Source organism: Podarcis bocagei, assembly GCF_964188305.1.
Source record: "Podarcis bocagei genome assembly, chromosome: W".
NCBI lineage: Eukaryota > Metazoa > Chordata > Lepidosauria > Squamata > Lacertidae > Podarcis > Podarcis bocagei.
In genome coordinates, this window is record NC_138131.1 from 22,270,933 (window position 1) to 22,292,806 (window position 21,874).

Below are 21,874 nucleotides of genomic sequence, written 5' to 3' on the forward strand. Positions count from 1 at the left end.
TATCAGCATTTGGTGAGGTTTCTGGATTGTACTGGATTTAATCTCAACAGATCAAAAACAAAACTAATGATTAAAAATTTAAGGGGTTAGGAGAAAAAGGAGCTACAGGATAAAATGGGTTTGATGATAGTGAAAGAAGCAAAATATCTCAGAATTGAAATAACAATGTAAAATATTAACCTTTTTTGATGATAATTATAATAAATTTTGGAAAGAATTTTTTAAAAAATTGGAAATTTGGACCAAACTAAAACTTTCATTTTGGGGGAAAATCTTGGTAATAAAAATGAATGTGCTCCCCAAAATGATCTTCCTTTTTTCAAATGATCCCAATTATAGGGAAAATTGAATGTTTAGATAGGTGGAGAAAAGATTTGACAATGTTTATCTGGCTGAGTAAGAAATCCCATATAAATAACAAATTACTGATGGGTAAGCTTTGCACTTCTAAATTTGAGAAAGTATTACGAGGCAGCGTTCCTGACGTGGATTAAGGATTGGATCTTGTTAGAGAAGACAGATTTACTGGACTTGGAGAGTTACAACAACAGATATGGGTGGCTTCTTCTTTTTCTTCTTTGGCGATCACTTGTAGCCGAGTAAGATTGTCTTCCATAGACACGGTTTTAACAATGAGTCCGTAAGTGACTGTGGAGGCCAATTCTGGACCCACACGTCCTTCCACATTGGGGACATTGATTTCCGGGCAGGAGTTGATCACGGTGTGGATTTGCCAAGCGTGCCTTCCTCTTAGCACGTTTCTCCCTTGCATCCTGAGTTTGAGTGTCTTCAAAGCCCAGGACACCTTTGGTAAAGGCTGTTCTCCAACTGGAGCGCTCACAGGCCAGTATTTCCCAGTTGTCAGTGTGCATGCCTACCTTGGCTACAATAAAGTCAAAGTCCACAGTGGGTTTACTAATCATATAGTTAGGAATGCCCTCTATAAGGTGTGGACTGATACCAACCATTACTTGAACCTCAAACGCCATGGTGGCTGTCCCCATTAGAGGCCTTTGCAGTTAAAAATATAAATATGAATAGCAATTGGGGAACTTACAGCCAACTACTAAAAGAAGATCAAGGGCAAATGAAATTGAAATCATTTGAAGAGATAAGGCAGTATCTCACCGATTGGCTACAATACCACCAGTTAAATAATGTATTTAATTCAGATAAAAAAATAGGTTTCGGAAAAGAACAATCCAAATTACAAATTATATTATTAAAGAACAATAAGAAATTATTATCTAAAATTTAAGATCTATTACTTGAATGGGACCTGAAAGATGAGCAAGTAAAAGGTGTTATGGTAAAATGGGCCCAGGATATCAGCCACACAATGCAGATGGAGCAGTGGGAAAAACTTTGGAGACCAGACATCAGATTTACCGCCTGTTACACCATTATGGAAAATCTGGTAAAAATGTTATATAGGTGGTATATGACACCCTCTAAATTAGTCAAGGTATATAAACTAAAATCCAACCTGTGTTGGAAATGTAATAAAATTGAGGGGACAATGTTCCATGTATGGTGGGGATGTGAGAAAGTTAAGAACTTCTGGGGATGTATCCATGAAGAATTAAAGAAAAAAAAGTTCGAAATTTCTAGAGAGAAGAAACTGGAGGCGTTCCTATTGGGTATTTTAGGAAATGACATCCCACAGGATAAGAAAAGGATGTTTTTATATGCCACAGTCACAGCCAGATTGCTACCTGCTAGAAATTGGAAAGGAGACATCATTCCCACTAAAGAAGATTGGATAATTAAATTATGTGAATTTATAAGATTGGCCAAATTAATGGCAGCCATAAGAAATCAGTCCAACCAAAATCTAAGGAAGGAATGGCAATGTTTTGAGGACTATATGAAAAAACACTGCTCTAAGAATAATATATTGCTATGCGTAGAATAAGTATGTAAAGATGAATCAAACTAAGGTAAAATTAATAATGGATATATATTGGATAATACAAGACACAATGTTAAACTATTTATAGTATAAAGGATGTCAAGTTGTGGTGGAGGGAAGCTACACGGGTGAAAGTTTTAGTATTTCTTTATTTTTGTGTATATGGGTTTTGTTTTGTTTTTTTCCAAAGTATGATATGCAAAATGGAATAATGATTTTTCTTTTACTTTTTCATTTTGAATAAATAAAAAAGTTTTTTTAAAAAAGAAACTAGCTGTCAGCCATCATATACTATACCATAACATTTCCACATTAAGTAAGTTACTTGGCGTACAAGTTCTGTGAAAGGAATGATTTTACCTTAAGAGAGTGGACACTCAGACTGTTTTTAATTTGCTTGTATCGCTGCCCCCAATGATTATTAGTTACTTACCCTCTGTTGGTTTCTTCATGGCCTTCATTATGCACGGCATGAAGTCAATCTGCTTGTCTGGGCCAAACAACAACAAATCCATGGCTTGTTCTTCCAGCACCATCAACAACGTACAGATACCTACAACAATGCAAATGAGAAAGTTCAGAAGCTATCACTGGGTGTTGGCTTAACTCCCAATCTTAATCCACAACCAAAACAAAACCTACTTTTGTAATTGCACCTGCTAGCATGCCACTCAAACTTTTAATCTCTGGAGGCCTCTAGAGCTTGGGAATACAGCTCCCATCATCCCTGGCAGCAGACCATATTGACTAGGGCTGATGGGAGTTGGGAGTCCAACAACATCTGGAGGGCATCATGTTAGCTTCCCCTGTTTTTCATTACACATTTCTTTGAACAGGTTGCACAAACATAGTTGAGATGGTGTAATTTTTATAAATGATATATGCAACAGTTAAATGCCACAAAAAATGTTTGATACAGGTAAAGGAAGGAAAGTTTTCATTCTACAAGGAACAGGAGAAAAGGAGCCTCAGGGCGCAAGCCTGCAGCCCTCTAAATTCTATTAGACTACGATTCCCACCAGCCCCAACTGGCAAGCTAATAGTCCAAGATTATGAGAAACATATTCCAGCAACATCTAAGACCACAGGTTAGTAAGCTTTTAGCTATATGGACCAATGGTCAAATTCAGTGTAAGGTAGCTTTCCGTGTGTGTGTGTGTGTGTGTGTGTGTGCATGCATGCATGCACTGGAGGGGAAGACACACAGACTGAGTGTGGGGTGGTTGTACCAAAAGACAAAAAGGTTTAGCCATCTCTGCTGTACTACAATGCTACCACTCTCTAGAATGGTTCATGCCTAACATCTCAGCTTGCTTCTACTCACCTAGCCAGTAGTTTTTGTAACTGGTGGTATCATACAGATGGCGAGGCAACAAGATAAGATTCCCCTTCTCAACTATTGCAAGGTTATAAGTATCAGAGTTTTCAAAGTGGTCCAGCTCTATGACTCTGAACAAGCACGTCAACACTTCCTGGATGTTGTAATAGTCGTCCCTGTCCACCTTCCCCAGGCTCCTGGCTTTCAGGATGGCCCACTGACGAATCTGTGGGTTTGGAAGGACACTAGGAATTACTACAGTAAGGAATCACAACAGTAATTGTTAAGACAAATTGGGGCAGGAAGCAAGTTGGCATGAAAAGCAACTATTATAAAGCGTAAGATAAAGGTTCAAATTCCAAACCAGACAGCCTAGATATCTATTTCTAGAAATGCTTATTTGAAGGTTGTGAACTTCCTAGCCTCCTCACTTCCCAACCACCCTAGACACTGAGGGACAAGAGACCACCTTTTAACAACAACCTTTTTAAAAAAAGATTCTGGGCAGAATTACTAAAAATAGAACTGTGTTAATAACAATGTAGAACAGTTTGGATGTTACTTTGGGTTGTATCCTGTGTCAGTCCTATGCAGAGCAGGATCACTGAAATTGATGGGCGCTGTCAAGGATGCGTATGGTTGCTCACGAGTAAACAGCCAGGACTCCGACCTGCCTTTTTATAGGTTTTATTTGGTGCAAACTATGTACAGTGCAGAAGTCCAAAGTTCATGTCTGCCTCAGTCAGTAGCAGATTCCAAGAGTGGGTTCTTCCGCCCCCCCCCCATCATAAGAAGCTGGACATCCCCAATCTCCTCCTCTTTTCCTTATGTTTGATTCCCTTGCGAAAACTAGGCGACTGTTTCCCTATCGTTCCTGCCTCCCTCCCCCCTTTTGATGGCAGTCCTCTGACAGGCACGATCAACTTAGGTTTGTTAACTTCAATGGGTGTACTCTTAAGTATAAGTTAGTTCTCAATCAATCTCCTTTATTGGCATAGTAAGAGTATGTCGTATACATGGATTGGAAAACAACACAGGTAACAAAACATAGTAGGAGGCACTTTAGGATAAAACTGTCCAGACGTTGTGAGATACAAAGGTGGCTCTTAGGACCTATGGTGACGTAATTTCATGGCGTCACTCCAAAATCTTGCTGCATTCTCCAAGTCATTCCTACAGTTATTCAACAGATAGGTCACCCTGGAAGATCCCCTCCTTCAATAAGGGGGCCAAATACTAATCATTTATTTTTGCATAAACTGGGCAATGAAATAAAACGTGTGTGATAGATACAGCCTGTTTTGTGCCACAAGGGCAGTACCTTTCAGAATAAGGGATTTTCAAGAATCTAACATCTTACTAGATGGCAAGATGTGAAATCTTGAGAGGGAAATAGCTCTGCTTAGGTGGGGAGCATAAAGGTAATGTAAATATGGAGGGCCCTGGCCAAATGAGGGTAGAATTCCCAACCCCAATGGGGAACAGGTTTTATTGGCTGTACTGCTAAGGGCTTGGAATTCAATCTCTAGGATTCTGCACTTGATTGTCTGGAATGCTTCCAATTATGGGAGCATAAGCAGCGACTCGAGTGATAGGCCACATGTTCTGATTCTGCTTTCAATGCGAGCCAACCATTTGGAGTGGTGGGATTCCACCAGCATATGGAAAGTTAAAGAAGATGGATCAGACTTCTTTATATGCAAACTCGGCCAAGAGGAGCAAGGCCACCCAGTCATCCTGCTGGTAACTGACGTAACAACACAGGTACTGCTGCAGTGTGTTGCTGGTTCTCTCTGCCTCTCTGTTGGTCTCCGGATGATGAGCTGAAGAGAGGCACAGTTCCATGTCCAGAAGTTGCATGACCTTCTTACAGAACTGGGAGGTGAATTGGGTTCCTCTTTCAGACACAATTCGCTGTCGCAGACTGTGCAGCTTGAAGACATGATCTACGAAGAACTGGGCTGTCTCTTAGGCTGTTGGAAGCCCCTTGCAAGACACAAAATGTGCCATCTTGGTAAACAGGTCCACCACCACCCAGATCACAGTCTGCTGTCACAAGGACGGCAGTTCAGTAATGAAGTCCATGGCTATGGTCTCCCAGGGCCCCTGCGGTGTAGGCAGGGGTTGCAGTAGCCCCACCAGGGCTTCTTGAGGCCGCTTGGCACACTGACAGCTTTTGCAGGCGTGAACCTACTCCTTGACGTCCTCAGGCACCCACAGCCACCAAAACTGCCGCATCTGAAATTGTCAGCTTGCATCAAGGTGCACGCAGCAGGACACTGGGTCCCAGAGCACAACAAGTATTCAATTGCACAGCTTTACTTAGACTTGAAAGACTTGATAAAGATAAATGTAGAAACAAGATGGCGCTTGTTAATATGACCCAGCACGGAAAAATGAGAATTCCTCCCTTTTCGAGAGAAGTGGGAAATATTTGCTGGCTGACTTTGTAATGACTGGAGATAACAATTTGGGATAACATATAGTGCAGCTGTTTGCAGAAGTTTATTGCATTATGAGCGAGAGAGAAGGCTGATGGATTTCTAGCAGCCCCCCCATAGGGCACAGAGGGGGGGAATTGTGTGGTCTCCGAGAGACTGATTGATCGCCAAATGACTTATATCTGTGGAATACAGCTCATTTACATTGCATTATTACAAACAGTATGCTTAACAATTTACAGTAATAACTTAACAATGTGGAAGCTACTATGTTATTAAATCTCAAACAAAAAGCTTGGACAACAGCCCGGATTGGAAGATTGGAACGGAGTCAGGGAAAGCTGCACTGGCAAATAAACAGTTGAAAATATATATATACACAAATAAAGCTGTATTCAACAGATGAAAGGATATATGATTTCTGACATGACTGAGAATCGCAGAGTCAGGGACGGAGAACTTTAAAGCGTTGAGATCAGAAGGCGGAAAATATGAAAACGAGAAGAGGCAGGAACAAAGATTTGGAGATATGCTTCAAAGGTCCAGACTATGGAGAGCCCGGGAAAATTAATAATTACAATCTGGACTATAATCACAGAATCCTAGAGTTGGAATAGACCACAAGGGCCATCGAGTCCAACCCCCTGCCAAGCAGGAAACACCATCAGAGCACTCCTGACATATGGTTGTCAAGCCTCTGCTTAAAGACCTCCAAAGTAGGAGACTCCACCACACTCCTTGGCAGCAAATTCCACTGTCGAACAGCTCTTACTGTCAGGAAGTTCTTCCTAATGTTTAGGTGGAATATTCTTTCTTGTAGTTTGGATCCATTGCTCCGTGTCCGCTTCTCTGGAGCAGCAGAAAACAACCTTTCTCCCTCCTCTATGTGACATCCTTTTATATATTTGAACATGGCTATCATATCACCCCTTAACCTCCTCTTCTCCAGGCTAAACATGCCCAGCTCCCTTAGCCGTTCCTCATAAGGCATCGTTTCCAGGCCTTTGACCATTTTGGTTGCCCTCCTCTGGACACGTTCCAGTTTGTCAGTGTCCTTCTTGAATTGTGGTGCCCAGAACTGGACACAGTACTCCAGGTGAGGTCTGACCAGAGCAGAATACAGTGGCACTATTACTTCCCTTGATCTAGATGCTATACTCCTATTGATGCAGCCCACAATTGCATTGGCTTTTTTAGATGCCGCGTCACACTGTTGGCTCATGTCAAGTTTGTGGTCAACCAAGACTCCTAGATCCTTTTCACATGTACTGCTCTCAAGCCAGGTGTCGCGCCTAATGATCCTTCCACTTCTACCCCACTAACCAGGTCATCAACATTGGTTACGACCAGATCTAAAATGGCTGTTCCTCTTGTTCCTTCTCCCACTTTCTGGACAATGAAGTTGTCTGCAAGGCCAGTGAGGAATCTGTTTGACCTTATGCTCTTGGCTGAGTTTGACATCCAACAAATATCCGGGTAATTGAAGTCCCCCATTACTACTATCTCCCTTCCTTTTGCATGCTTGGCCATCTGTTCCAGGAAGGCATCATCTATGTCATCCGTTTGACTTGGGGATCTATAGTAAACTCCCACAATGAGGTCACTGTTATTCTTCTCTCCCTTGATTTTGACCCAAATGCTCTCACTTTGGCTTTGAGGTTCTAAATCTTGGATCTCTTCACAGGTATACACATCCCTGACATATAACGCCACTCCTCCTCCTTTCTTGTCTGGTCTGTTTCTCTGAAATAGATTGTATCCCTCCATTATTACATTCCAATCGTGGGACTTATCCCACCAGGTTTCAGTGATGCCTATTATGTCATATTTAATTTGCTGTACCAAGAGCTCAAGCTCATCTTGTTTATTTCCCATGCTTTGCGCATTAGTGTACAGACATTGAAGTCCATTAATCATTCCCCCGTGTCTCTTATTTAAGGATTTTTTCCTCCCACCACTAGGTCTGCGTGCTGTTTGCTCCATTTGGTCTATGACATTTGGATGATCATCTTCATCAATTGATAGACTCTTACCTTCAGGAGCACTGTCTCCCTCCCCCACATTAGTCAGTTTAAAGCCCTCCTGATGAGGTTTCTGAGATTTTTGGCAAAAACATTTCTCCCAACCGTTGTGAGGTGCAGCCCATCGCTTGCCAGAAGTCCATCTTCAAGAAACTGCAGTCCGTGATCTAAGAATTCAAACCGTTCCTGTTTACACCATTTGCGAAGCCAGCTGTTCACTTCCACTATTTTTCCCTCTCTCCCTGGGCCACGTCGTTCAACTGGGAGGACAGATGAGATGACAATTTGTGCATTTAATTGCTTCAATTTCCTGCCCAGAGCCTCGTAGTCTCTTTTGATCTTCTGGAGGCTATTGCTTGCAGTGCCATTGGTTCCCACATGAGCCAAGAGGAAGGGGTATTTGTCAGTGGGTTTTATGATTCCTTGCAGTCGTTCAGTTACATCTTGGATCTTAGCCCCGGGGAGACAGCACACCTCCCGAGACCTCTTGTCAGGCCCACAGATCACTCCTTCTGTTCCCCTCAGTAGGGAATCCCCTATCACCACTACACGCCTCCTCTTAGGTTTGGTTAGGGTTCTTCCATGAGCTGTCCGTTCCAAGGTCGCCTGAACATTCCCTGAGGGCTGACTTTGCTGCTCGTCTTCATATACCTGATTGACTGTAATGAGGGAGAGATCCTCAAATGGAGTCTGTTCTTCGTCTTCCATGCTAGGGGAAAGGACTTCAAAGCGATTGTGTATTTCTAAACAATCAGAGTGAACCCTGGGCCTCCTACTTCTTTGAGTCACATTTCTCCATATATCTGGCACCTGTGTTGGTGAACTAGCGTCCTTCTCAGGGGAGTCCCATGTCTCCTCCTTGGTGGAGACAGTGTTCTCTGTTGCTTCCAAGAAGAGCTCCAGCTCTCTAATTCTTTGGAGCGTAGCTACACGTTCCTCCAGTTGCTGGACTTTGTCTTCTAAGAGGGCAATCAACATACTATTGCTGTAGGTAAAGCTGCCTGCAACCTTTGGCAAGATGGCAAACATTGCGCAGGAACCGCAGGCGACTGCAGCTGTTCCTTCACCCTCCATCTTGAAAACGTGTCATTGGGGGTGGCTACAGTGGTCCTCCATCTTAAAAAGCGTGAAGACAGGACAAATAACCCCCCCAAAAAACCTAGGTCTCCCCCAAGAAACGTTTGAGACTAGTTCCCCTAAATCTAAAATATGGATCAAGCTGCCCTGCAAGCTCTGATAAGCTCCTCCCACAGCTAATCACCTGACTCAACAGAAACCCTGCCCCCTCTGACCTTTGCACAGGGAGAGCAGCTAATCAGCCACAAAGAAACACACACTTAAGAAAACTCTTTTGCTCCTTCTTCAGCTGCTGCCCTGCAAGCTCTGTCATTTTTAAAATTTTTAGTTTATTATTTTTAATTGGATTATGATCCGGATATGTTGATTGGCTGTTTTTATTGGAAAACCAATAAAAATGATTTTTTGAAAAACCAAAACCTGCCACATCAAGTGATACAAGGTTTTATGCTGTCCGAAGCGAGCTGTCGTGGCACTGACGTAGAACTTGGCCATCTTTCTCTGAAAAAAGCTCCATCCTGGTGCTTCACTCCCTCGGCGCAGCCAAATTGTCTTTGGCGAAGGCGTTGGCCACCGTCTGTTGCTGGAAACCAGAGGACCCCCCTCCCCAAAACTCTCCAGCTCTGATGCTTCCTTGCTAGTTCCCTCCGTGGGTTGCTCTTCCATGTCCCACCAGTCTGAACCAGGCTCAAAATCCTCTTCTTCCCCAGTGTCACTCCCTGGTCCCTCCTGGTTAACTGGCTGCCAGCACTACTTATCTAGCCAGTTCCTGACATTGGCTCAGTGTGGGCACAGACTCTGACAGGGCTACGTCTCCTGCTCTGCAAGACAGTTCTGTTCCAGCCCCTTTCCCTCTCCCCTTCAGAGCTTGAGAGGGTAGAGCAGAGAAAAGGGCAAAGCAATTTAGAGCTGAGTCACAGAAGGCTGCCGGGAGGGAGGCTTAAAAGAGGGAAGGAGAAGTCGGAAACTCAATCCTGCAACTTACTAATGTGGAGTGTGTCTGGCTATCTCTGTGTGTGAAGCAATAAAAAGTTCATTGCTGGTCAAGTCTTTGTCAGCTTCTGAATTCCAGCAACAGATAATGTTCTGAAGAAGTGTGCATGCAAACGAAAGCTCATACCAGTAACTAACTTAGTTAGTCTCTAAGGTGCTACTGGAAGAAATGTTTTTATTAAGTTTCTTGTAGGCAGAGAATATCAAAATTTATGCAGAATTCTTTAAAATTCATATCTTCTAACTTGGGGGACCATCCTGCCACATTCCATGATAAGACCTTGCATGTATTGTTGAGGACAGGTTGATTGTGCGGCTGGCCTGCTGAATTCCTTATTGGAGTTATAACTTCATAGTCAGACAAGGCTTGAACTTCATGTGTCTCTCCCCCCCCCCCCCAGGTTTGTGTGGCACTGGGTGCTGAAAACTCTATTGAACTGTTCATTACAAGAATCATTATATCAATCCAGTTCTACAATTTGATTTGATTCCCCAACTTTGTCCACAAACACAGACCCGCCTCCTATCAAAGGGTTAGAGAACTCCTTTTTAGTAGTTAGAATTTGGGTTGTTGATTTCAGGTCAGGGAGAGCTAATTCTTCCAGATTAAGAAATCTTCTTTGGAGCCATTCAACAGAGGTTATAGAATAACTTGAAGGGACAGCATAGTTATACTCTCTGATAGGAGGGTGTTCCTTATCAATTTGATTATCTTTGTTTATGGGGGGGGGGGTTTCTCCACCTCTTCCCTTTGTTTACCTCTGTGTTGGTTAGACATTATTTCCATAATTTGATCCGTGGTTGTATTAGCTTTCTCTGGAGGCCGAAAGTGAATAAGGGTGTATTGTAAGGAAGTCATTCTGCTAATGATTTCTTCCTGTGACTGGTAAGGGAGGGCTAAAAAAGAGTTTAAGTGTCTCTTTTCATCAAAGGCAAGGGAATCGTCAAACTCATTTTTGGAATGGTGTTCTTCTTGGCTTTTAGCAGGTGCTGAAAAGAGTACAGTATTGTTAGTAGGCAGGGAGCCCCAAAGTGTAGGTGCTGCCATGCTAAAAGATTGATTTCCTTCAACGGCAGAACGAGTATTATGTGACACCTGTATCGGTGTCAGTTCTGCAGACTGAAGCAGTCAAATGGGCATATATGGGGTAAGGCCATCTCTCAAGTAAACTGGTTGCAAGCTGTTCAGTGTTTTATATACCAAATGGGCAACCAGTGCAGGTATGTGAGCATAGGTGTTATATGCTGACACGGTCTCATTCCTGTCAGCAACCATGATGCACCATTCTGCACTAACTGCAGCTTCTGGATCAAGCGCAAGGAATGTCACACATAGAGTGCATTGTAGTAATGCAATCTTGAAGCAACCATCCTTTTGCAGGAAGCGTGTTCTAACAGGCCCATCTATCTACTCCAGTATGGAGGACTTGACCTGGCATGTGTAACCTGACTTGGTTGGATGAAGCAGATGGGCCTGTCCTTGCCGCTGCTTGTCCACCAGGTTTCTCTTACCCACAGCCACCCAGGTCATTGTTGGCTTTTTGCAGTATAGTGACGCTGCAGAGAGCTTGCTGGGGAGATCATGCATTAAAAAGAAAGGACTCAAAAAATAACTTAAAGAAGGTTTTAATAAGAAAAACAAAAACTCCATTTACACTAAATATATTAACAAACAAACATGACCCAACCACCAACCCATCCCCCAGGGTAAATGGGAGAGCTAGGTGCTGCTCCTTATATACTCTACCCAAATGCTGACACGCCTTAATCAAATACAACTCAGCAGCACCTGCTACGTTTCACAGCTGTAAAGCTGGGTCTCGTTATCTTGCTCTGGCCCTTGCTCTGGCCCCTTAAAGACATACACATGGAGTGGAACAATGATGAACCTTTACATTTAAAGAAACCATTCAACATTTCCCCTGCGGTTCATCATTGTGGAACAGAAACATAAAGCATACTTTGTACATGTTTTTCATGTGTAACCTTTGGAAGTGCTTTCGTAAAAATGTCTGCAATTTGACTGTTACCTGGAACATATTTAAATACAACCATTTCATCAGCAATTAGTTTCTTTACAAATTCTAAACGTAATCTTAAGACTCTAGTGCGCTGCGTATTGGTCTCTGAACACAGGATAGCAAGTCCACTCTGGGAATCAAGGTAAACTTTTACTGGTAGTGTTACTTGCATCTGTAGGTCTGCGAATACTTGCAGATACCATTCTACATCACGAGTGGCCTGAACGCATGCACATAATTCACTCTCTGTTGTGGAGAGACAAATAATGGTTTGTGTCTGGGACTTCCATTCAAATGGACAACCGTTGTAACAAAACACCATACCAGACACACCCCTGCAATTATTTTGTTCCACTGCATGAGATGCATCGCAGAAAATTTCAAAACCTTTGTCAATACTTGATGTAAACTGCAACCTATAATGTTTGGTATGTTTAAGGTACATCACCACTCTCTTAAGAGCATAGAAACATTGCGTAGTGGGCTTTTCCACAAATTTTGCCAGAAAGTGAAAAGCATAAGTTATATCTGGTCTTGAGATTCTTTGAATGAAATTTAGCTTGCCTATAGCAGAACGATACAAAGTTTTGTTAGGAAATGGCTTATCTTCACCTGTAAAGGTGAAACCACACACCATAGGCGTTTCCTTCCCATTTGCATTTTCTAAACATAGCATTTCCACAAGATCATCAATTTTTGCAGTTTGATGAACTAGAAAAGATCCATTATTGCCTTTCTCAATTTGCATGGACAAGTAATTTTTAGCTATGCCTAATTCCACCACATCAAATTTCTTCTGTAACTGTGAAACTACCTGTTCATATTCCTGTTTGGTTTTTGTAGAAATTAACACGTCATCTACATACACACATATTTTTGTTACAGAGTTTGCCCTTTCCTTTATAAACACACAATTGTCTGCCTTTCCTTGTGAAAAACCAATATCTAGCAATTCTTTTGCTAAAGTTTGGTGCCAATTCCTTCCGCTTTGGTGCAGACCATAAAGGGATTTATTTAATTTGCATACCAAACCTTCAGCAGCCTCTATGCCTTCAGGGACACGCATAAAAATTTGTTCTTTTAAATCTGCAAACAAATATGCAGTTTTTATATCTAGGTGATAAACAGAATGTCCACGTTGTGATGCATCTTTTAACAAAAGCTTAACTGTTTCATATTTTACACTTAGTGAATAGCACAAATCATAATCTTTGCCTGGAATTTGTTGAAAGCCCCTTAGCAACTAGTCTTGCCTTGTACCTTACAACTTCATTTTTGTCATTCATTTTAACTCTATAAACCCATTTTGAATCAATAAGTCTCATATCTGGGGTTTGTGGTACAAGAGACCAAGTGTTATGCTCTTTTAAAGAAGCTATCTCGGAGTTCATAGCTTTATACCAATTTACAGCTTGGTGCTTAGGTAAATTCTGAACATCATTGTAGCTTTTTGGCTCAAAAACCACCTTATTGGCATACACAGTATTAAAATGTTCATCTGCAAATCGTTGTGGTTTCTGCCTCTTTCTATCTGAACGTCTCAGTCCGGAAGGAGAGTCAGACTCCTCAGACTTAATGGGACTCAGTGAACTACTAGTTTCAGGTTGTAAATCATCATTGTCAGACTGAAGAGGTGCCTGTAGGCTAAGCTCACGGTCAGAAAACTCAAGAGAATCTAACCTCCCCTCAGGTGCCTGTGACTTTAAGTCAAACAAATTATCAGATTCAACAGGCTTTTTGTCTTTTTCTATTAGTTCAGAATCACCATTTCCTCTTCCTGCTGCTGCTTCTTCCTCTTCTTCCTCAGTATCATTTATACCATCAGTATCTTGGAAAATAGCAACCCCATTCCAATTTACAGTTTGTATCATGCTTCTGGTAATATGAAATTTGCCAGTTGCTGGTATGTAAATTCTGTACGCCCCCTGCTGGTAGCCCATTAATTTTCCCTGAACACTACGTTCACCCAATTTCTGCTTAGCAGGATAATGCATAATTACATCTGAACCCCAAATGCGTAGGTATTTCAGATTAGGGCGTTTTTTAAACAGCTTCTCATAGGGGGTAACATCTAAACCAGAATGATAACTGCGATTTCTAACATAACAAAAGGCATGGAGCGCTTCAGCCCAAAAGTCTTTGGGCAGATTAGCATCGTGCAGATAAGTTTTAACCCCTGCCTGCAGGTCACGCTGCACAACTTCAACAAGCCCATTTTGCCAGGGACTTCGGGGGCAAGATAACTCATGAGTAGTCCCCTGCGCTTCCAGGAATTTCTCAAAATCTTCAGAAACAAATTCCCCACCCCGGTCAGAAAACAGGTTCTTAATAGGTTTGTTAAAGTGCGTTTTTACCCAGTTGCAAAAAACCTTGTACTTCTCAAATGCTTGGGACTTCTCAGCTATTGCATAAGTCCAACAATATCTACTATACTGGTCTATGAGAGTAAGCCAGTACTTAGAACCTCCTAATGATGGTGGGAGTGGCCCAACTAAATCACAATGTACACGCTCAAATGGCTCAGTTACTTTCCTATCTGAGCACCTACCCTTGCGTGCAACCTTAATCTTATTCTTGCAACAGGATAGACACTGCATAAAGAATTTACATGGTTTTAAGTTGAGGCCATTGACAATATTCTGTGTCTTAATTACATCAGCAAAATTCAGGTGTCCCAGAATTCTGTGCGCCATGTGGACACACCCAGAATGTGGCCTTACATTCCTCAACCCCTGGCTTGACTGTGCTGCTCTGCAATTTATAGGCGATTGGGAGTAGGTTCGAAAATACAGTCTATATAAACCATCAGATTCCCGGGCATATAATAGACGTTTGTTCCCCTCGAAAAACTCACACATTGACTTTAAGAAACGCACAGTTATCCCTTGATGAGCAAAACACCTTACTGATAATAAATTGTCTATTGACGGGCAGTAAATGCAGTTCGCTATTGTAATGTTTAAAGAGTCAAGTTTAACAGTACCTCTGCCAAGCGACTGCAGGACTTGTGAATTGGCTAAATGTACATTACCAATTTCCTCTTCGAAAGAAATAAACAAGCTTTGATCGTTGCAAACGTGCTGCGATGCTCCTGAGTCGATAACAAAAGACTTCCACTTGGCATCTTTAATTCTTTTACGATCTTTAGTCCGAGCGTGAAAAGCTCGCGGCTCGTTTCTGTCCCTACTATACGATGCCGGCTGCTGGGCTGACGACCGTGATTGATGAACAGAAACAGGCTTGGGAGTACTTTGCTTTCTTTTGGATCTGCAGTCCCTTGCAAAATGTCCTTGCTTATTGCAGAACCAACAACGCTTTGCAGCTTTAAATGCAGTTGTATCACCACAGGTTTGCATATGGTGTTCCTCATTCTTTCTGGAAACAGGAGTGCTTATGGCACAAGCCTCCCTTCTATCCAACTCGCCCATTAATCTTGCCGTTACCCCTTCCACAGTTAATTGTGCTGGTGGAACGGCAGATATCTGGCTAGCTATACCATCAAAGTCCTCATTAAGGGAACAAAGGATGATAAAAACATACTGAATATCAAGTACCTCCATGTCCCTTCGAATTAACTCGCCGCGTATTGCCTCCAGACGTCTCAAGTGTGCTGCCAAATCACCACCAGGCTGCAACTTCGTCTGGTACAACTGCTTGAAAAACGTCAATGCAGACGCTGACTCTTTTCTAACATGCACTGCTGCAAGACTGTCCCACATTTCTTTGGCAGTTTTCTTATTTCTTATATAGACTACTTGCTGGTCGCTGACTGCCAAATTAATTATCGCCCTGGCTTTTGCATCTCCTTTCGACCAAGCATTAGTTACAGGGTTAGGAGGGTCATCAGTTACATAGTTCCATACTTCTCTAGAGGTCAAAAGTGCCTCCACCCGAAAAGACCATAAACTATAGTTCTCATCTGTCAGCTGTGGGAAGACCAGAGCCTTCTCAGCTTCAGGAACCCAGTCAACCATTCTGGAACTCTTCCAGACCCACAAAAACTACGCTAACAGGAGAAGGAGTTTTCAAACCTTTCTCAGAGTCCAAAAATATGCAGTCATCCACTCAGCAGCTGGGCCCATAACCAAAGATGTTGTCTTTTTGCAGTATAGTGACGCTGCAGAGAGCTTGCTGGGGAGATCATGCATTAAAAAGAAAGGACTCAAAAAATAACTTAAAGAAGGTTTTAATAAGAAAAACAAAAACTCCATTTACACTAAATATATTAACAAACAAACATGACCCAACCACCAACCCATCCCCCAGGGTAAATGGGAGAGCTAGGTGCTGCTCCTTATATACTCTACCCAAATGCTGACACGCCTTAATCAAATACAACTCAGCAGCACCTGCTACGTTTCACAGCTGTAAAGCTGGGTCTCGTTATCTTGCTCTGGCCCTTGCTCTGGCCCCTTAAAGACATACACATGGAGTGGAACAATGATGAACCTTTACATTTAAAGAAACCATTCAACAGTCATATGGGTGGGGAGGGGGGGTTGCAGTGATTTTTAGGAAGTCATTAGCGTACACCGGGCGTCCTATTGGGAAGACCCAGTTTACTGAGTGCATGTTCTGGAAGTTGGGCAATAGGGGCAGTACAGGATTTCTTTTGGTGTACCAACTTCCCCGCTGCACCAAGGATTCCCTGCCCAAGCTGCTTCAAGTCGTAGCAGATGTTCTCCTGGAGACACCTAGTTTGGTTACCCTAGGGCAGGCATGTCTATCTTCAAGTAGGCTGTGATCTACGATCCAATATAAAAAACTGGCAGTAATCTACCACCCTGGGATGGGTTCAGGGTGGGCGGGCAGGTGCTGGCTGCTTCCCCCAAAGGCGCAGGGCAAACTTTGATACCATCAACCAAGACATCCTTCTGGGCCGTCTAGAGGGGCTGGGAGCTGGGGGCACTGTTATACAGTGGTTCTGCTCCTTCCTCCTGGCCCGTGTCCAGAAAGTGGTGTTGGGGGATGAGTGTTCAGAAACCTGGGCTCTCACTTGTGGGGTGCCTCAGGGCTCTGTCCTCTCCCCCATGTTTTTTAACATCTATATGACGCCTCTGGGAGAAATCATCAGGGGGTTTGGGCTATGTGTTCATCAGTATGCAAATGTTACCTAGCTCTACCTCTCTTCCAAATCAGAACCAGTGAAGGCAGTGAAGGTCCTGTGTGAGTGTCTGTAGGCGGTTGCAGGATGGGTGGCGGCTAACAGATTGAGGTTGAATCCTGACAAGACAGAAGTACGGTTTTGTGGGGACAGGGGGTGGGTGGGTGTGGAGGACTCCCTGGTCCTGAATGGGGCAACTGTGCCCCTGCAGGACCAGGGGCACAGCCTGGGAGTCATTTTGGACTCACAGCTGTCCATGGAGGCACAGGTCATTTCTGTGTCAAGGGCAGCTGCCTACCAGCTCCATCTGGTATGCAGGCTGAGACCCTACCTGCCCGTGGACTGTCTTGCAAGAGTGATGCATGCTCTAGTTATCTCCTGCTTGGACTACTGCAATATGCTCTATGTGGGGCTACCTTTGATGGTGACCCGGAAACTACAACAAATCCAGAAAGCAGTAGCTAGACTGGTGACTGGGAGTGGCTGCCGAGACCAAATAACACTGGTCCTGAAAGACCTACATTGGCTCCCAGAATGTTCCGGAGCACAATTCGAAGAGTTGGTGCTGACCTTTAAAGCCCTAAACGGCCTTGGTCCAGTATACCTGAAGGAGCGTCTCCACCCCCATCTTTCAGCCCGGACACTGAGGTTACAGGGAACCAGGCAGAGGGCCTTCTCAGTGGTGGTGCCCACCCTGTGGAATGCCCTCCCATCAAATGTCAAGGAAATAAACAACTATCTGACTTTTAGAAGACATCTGAAGGCACCCCCTGTTTAGGGAAGTTTTTAATGTTTGATGTTTTATCGTGTTTTCAATATTCTGTTGGGACCCGTCCCGAGTGGCTGGGGAAACCCAGCCAGATGGGCGGGGTATAAATAATAATAATAATAATAATAATAATAATAATAATAATAATAATAATAATAATAATAATAAATTTGTTGTTGTTGTTATAACCTCTTCTCAGAGTGTCCAGCCAGATGCCCCAGTGGGAAACCCACAAGCAGGACCCAAGCCCAAGAGCATCTACGTTCCTGTGGTTTCCAGCAACTGGCAATCAGAAGCATTATTGCTTCAGACTATGAAGGCACACATGTTGAAAACCTCTGATTTAGGGGACTAGCCTAGTCCCCCATGTCCATTGACCACATGCCACTGTGTGGGAGCAAGTTCCATAGTTTAACTGTGCACTGTGTCAAGGAGGATCTATTTCATCTGTCATCTGTTTAGGACAGCTTAATCCTACGTAGCAAAACTGAAAAGGAAGAAAAGAATAACCGGAAAAAGGAAATTAAAGCAGCTCACCACTTCATTAGGATGTACCATGAGCAGATAGATCCCAGGGTGTTTCCCAGCCACCTGGTAGGAGTAGTTGATTTCCTCCATTTTACAAAGAGCCTCCACACACAGCTCACCTAACAATTTAAAAAAGAGAACGCCAAATGTTAGGGCTGTTGGAACCACCATAATATGAAGGCAAATGATCCCTGCATAAGATGAAAGTCATCCTCAAAGAATCATAGAACAGGAACAGTCACTATGCAGATGGTTTTATCCTATAAAGCGTCTTAAGGGAACCTGACTCGCCTTTTCATGAAGTTCAGAAAGGAGTGTGTTTAGCTTCGCTTTGTTTTGTTTGCAAAATGAATCACATGGTCAGGCATTTGGGGAAGGGGGCTTTCTTTGTTTTGATCCCCTACCTTTTTATTATTAGTGTTTTGTCCCAAAAGCAGCAGCTCTGGTCTGTGTGAATACAAGTGATCACTGATGTCTTCTGTTAATCCTGGTGTCCTCTATTAATCCTGCCAATTAATTGTTTTTGAAAGATGCTTCCCCCCGCCCTTCTCACACACAGAACTAAATGCATATTTTATGAGGGCACATGTCGCCTACAATTGTTAGAACTGGTTGTGGGATTTTTAAAAAGTCATCATTTTTTCCAGCACTTCTTATACCCCTGTATTGCAGACCAAACTTGCTACCCCTTAGATTACAAATGGAGGAAGAGGAAGCAGAGACTGGCAGAATCGCTATAACTGGGTTACTTTCCTCTAGACAAATGGTGAAACTCCAAATGGTGACCAGGTTAGGGAAGCTATTCTTGTCTGTTTAAATAGGCAGGACTTGGTTTGCCCAATACAGTGGTACCTCGGGTTACAGAAGCTTCAGGTTAAAGACTCCGCTAACCCAGAAATAGTACCCAGCTCTACTGATACTGAGCTCTACCTCTCTTTTAAATCAGAACCAGTGAAGGCGGTGAAGGTCCTGTGTGAGTGCCTGGAGGCGGTTGGAGGATGGATGGCGGCTAACGGATTGAGGTTGAATCCTGACAAGAAAGAAGTACGGTTTTGGGGGGGCGGGCGGGTGTGGGGGACTCCCTGGTCCTGAATGGGGTAACTGTGCCCCTGAAGGACCAGGGGCGCAGCCTGGGAGTCATTTTGGACTCACAGCTGTCCATGGAGGCGCAGGTTAATTCTGTGTCCAGGGCGGCTGTCTACCAGCTCCACCTGGTACGCAGGCTGAGACCCTACCTGCCCGCGGACTGTCTCGCCAGAGTGGTGCATGCTCTGCTTATCTCCCGCTTGGACTACTGCAATTGCGCTCTACGTGGGGCTACCTTTGAAGGTGACCCGGAAACTGCAATTAATCCAGAATGCGGCAGCTAGACTGGTGACTGGGAGTGGCCGCCGGGACCACATAACACCGGTCCTGAGAGATCTGCATTGGCTCCCAGTACATTTCCGAGCACAATTCAAAGAGTTGTTGCTGACCTTTAAAGCCCTAAACGGCCTTGGTCCAGTATACCTGAAGGAGCGTCTCCACCCCCATCGTTCAGCCCGGACACTGAGATCCTTTGCCGAGGGCCTTCTGGCGGTTCCCTCATTGCGAGAAGTGAGGTTACAGGGAACAGGCAGAGGGCCTTCTCGGTGGTGGCACCCGCCCTGTGGAACGCCTTCCCTTCAGATGTGAAGGAAATAAGCAGCTATCTTCTCTTTAAAAGACATCTGAAGGCAGCCCTGTTTAGGGAAGTTTTTAATATTTAATGCTGTATTGTTTTTAACACTTGATTGGAAGCCGCCCAGAGTGGCTGGGGAAACTCATCCAGATGGGCGGGGTATAAATAATATGTTATTATTATAATATTATTAGTACCTCGGGTTAAGAACTTTACTTCAGAATAAGAACAGAAATCGCATGCCGGCGGCGCAGCGGCAATAAAGTAGCTAAAGTAGTGCTTCAGGTTAAGAACAGTTTCAGGTTAAGAACAGACCTCCGGAACGAATTAAGTTCTCAACCCGAGGTACCACTGTACATTTTGCTAGCTGATGAAGAACAGTGGTATAGCGCTAAATGACGCTCAGGGTCCCTTCCAACTCTACATTTCTATGATTCTATGAATGCCTATAGATAACACATGAAAGCTTTTTAAGAAATATGTGACAAGAAAAGATGTAACCCTAGTGGTTGGATGAACTTGTCTGACTATGAGGCATGTGTGTGTGTGTGTGAATGAATTGGCATTAGCAGCTATATAGAAAGGGACGTTGGAGGCAAAGCTCTGTTAGGAAGAGAAACAGAATTTGTTGCTCTCTTTCTTTCTTTGGCTGGGGTTCTACATTTACCATTCATCTGTCAGGCAGAAATTCAGCATGTGTGGAGGATATGAGTCATTGAAATTAATGTGCATTGCTAACTTAGATCTATAAATTTCATTGGGTCTTCCCTATGAGTATGACCAGCATTGGAAATGTAGCTAGATTTTATGCAATAGCCATAAGTCAAAGAAAGCAAAAGATTACACAGCTGCATAAAATGTTATAAACCGCTACAGTTCTTAGTTAAAACTCCTATTCTTTTACACTTTTATGGTATTTTATTCCTCTAAACACACATTTTAAGTACATTCAATTAGTATATTGATTGTTAAACCCCATATTTATCATTTTCATTGCTTATGTAGAGAATTATGCATAAATTCTGGTTTAGTATGCTGGCTGTTTGCCGTAATAACATTGATTGATTGCTTTGAAGTCATTTCATTCTGCATCAGGTAAAGTAATTTTACCCCCCCCCCCCGTCCCATATTTTGCCCAACCAAAGGTGACAACCCTAGATGAGCAGCAGAATATATATTCTATAAATAAAAATAATACTCCTTTTGTAATAGGTTTTTTTTTGGGGGGGGGGATAGTAAAACAAAAAAAACAAATCCCAGTCAACATATCACCTCCAGCTGTATTCTGAGAAGACTTTCCATAGCTGCTTTTATTGAACTACTAATGCAGGGGGAGAACTGGATCATGTTCAGGTGCCACCAGATACTCACTGAGACGTTCATGAAGTAACAGGTAGGGGTACTTCAGCATTTCCAACAATGGCACTCTGAGGTTCTCCTCAAAGTTGGAATCCGTATAATGGCACAGTTGCGTTTCCCCATCTTTGTCTACAATGAAGAGGTCACTGTCATCTTCCTCCTGCATTGATTTCTCAAAGTGGGTAATAAGGCGAGTGATTTCAAGCTTGCACAGGATCTGCAATTGGGGGGGGGGACCTTATAAAATTCTAGAACAGAGAGAGCAACTGACTCTGCTGTCCTAAGAAGACACCAGCTGAAAACAACAGAATCTGTAGATTATTATTTATTAAATTTATATCCCCCTTTTCCTCCCAAAAGGAACCCAGGGCACCAAACACACAAGTGATAAAATAATTAAAAGATCTAAAAGCTATTCCAATAGAGATGCAGACTGAGGAAGATCTCTGTTTAAAAGCCTTAAATGGTCAAGTGGCAACAACCAGAGAGAACACGTCAGTTTTAAGAAGGAATAAATCAGAATCATTTATTATATATATATATATATATATATATATATATATATATATATATATATATATATATATATATAAAGACACCACAACAGATAAAAAATGACTGCATTCAAGCTTCTTGGCTATAGAAGTATAACTCACAAGGAATTATATAGG

The 21,874-nt window shown here is 43.0% G+C and overlaps 2 long non-coding RNA genes across 2 annotated transcripts in view; both read right to left on the reverse strand.

Annotated features, from left to right (window-relative positions):
- Nucleotides 1–2,345: 2,345 nt before the first annotated feature.
- Nucleotides 2,346–18,257, reverse strand: LOC308577861. The gene is made up of 3 exons (XR_014003728.1): nt 18,194–18,257; nt 3,237–3,456; nt 2,346–2,465 (listed from the first exon to the last, which is right to left on the reverse strand). It is a non-coding gene; the product is annotated as an uncharacterized lncRNA (long non-coding RNA).
- A 29-nt stretch (nt 18,258–18,286) lies between these two features.
- Nucleotides 18,287–21,874, reverse strand: part of LOC308577862 — a 59,113-nt gene continuing 55,525 nt past the window's right edge. Inside the window, exon 3 of the long non-coding RNA XR_014003729.1 lies at nt 18,287–18,303. This is a non-coding gene — a long non-coding RNA (uncharacterized lncRNA). The remainder of the gene's footprint in view (nt 18,304–21,874) is intronic.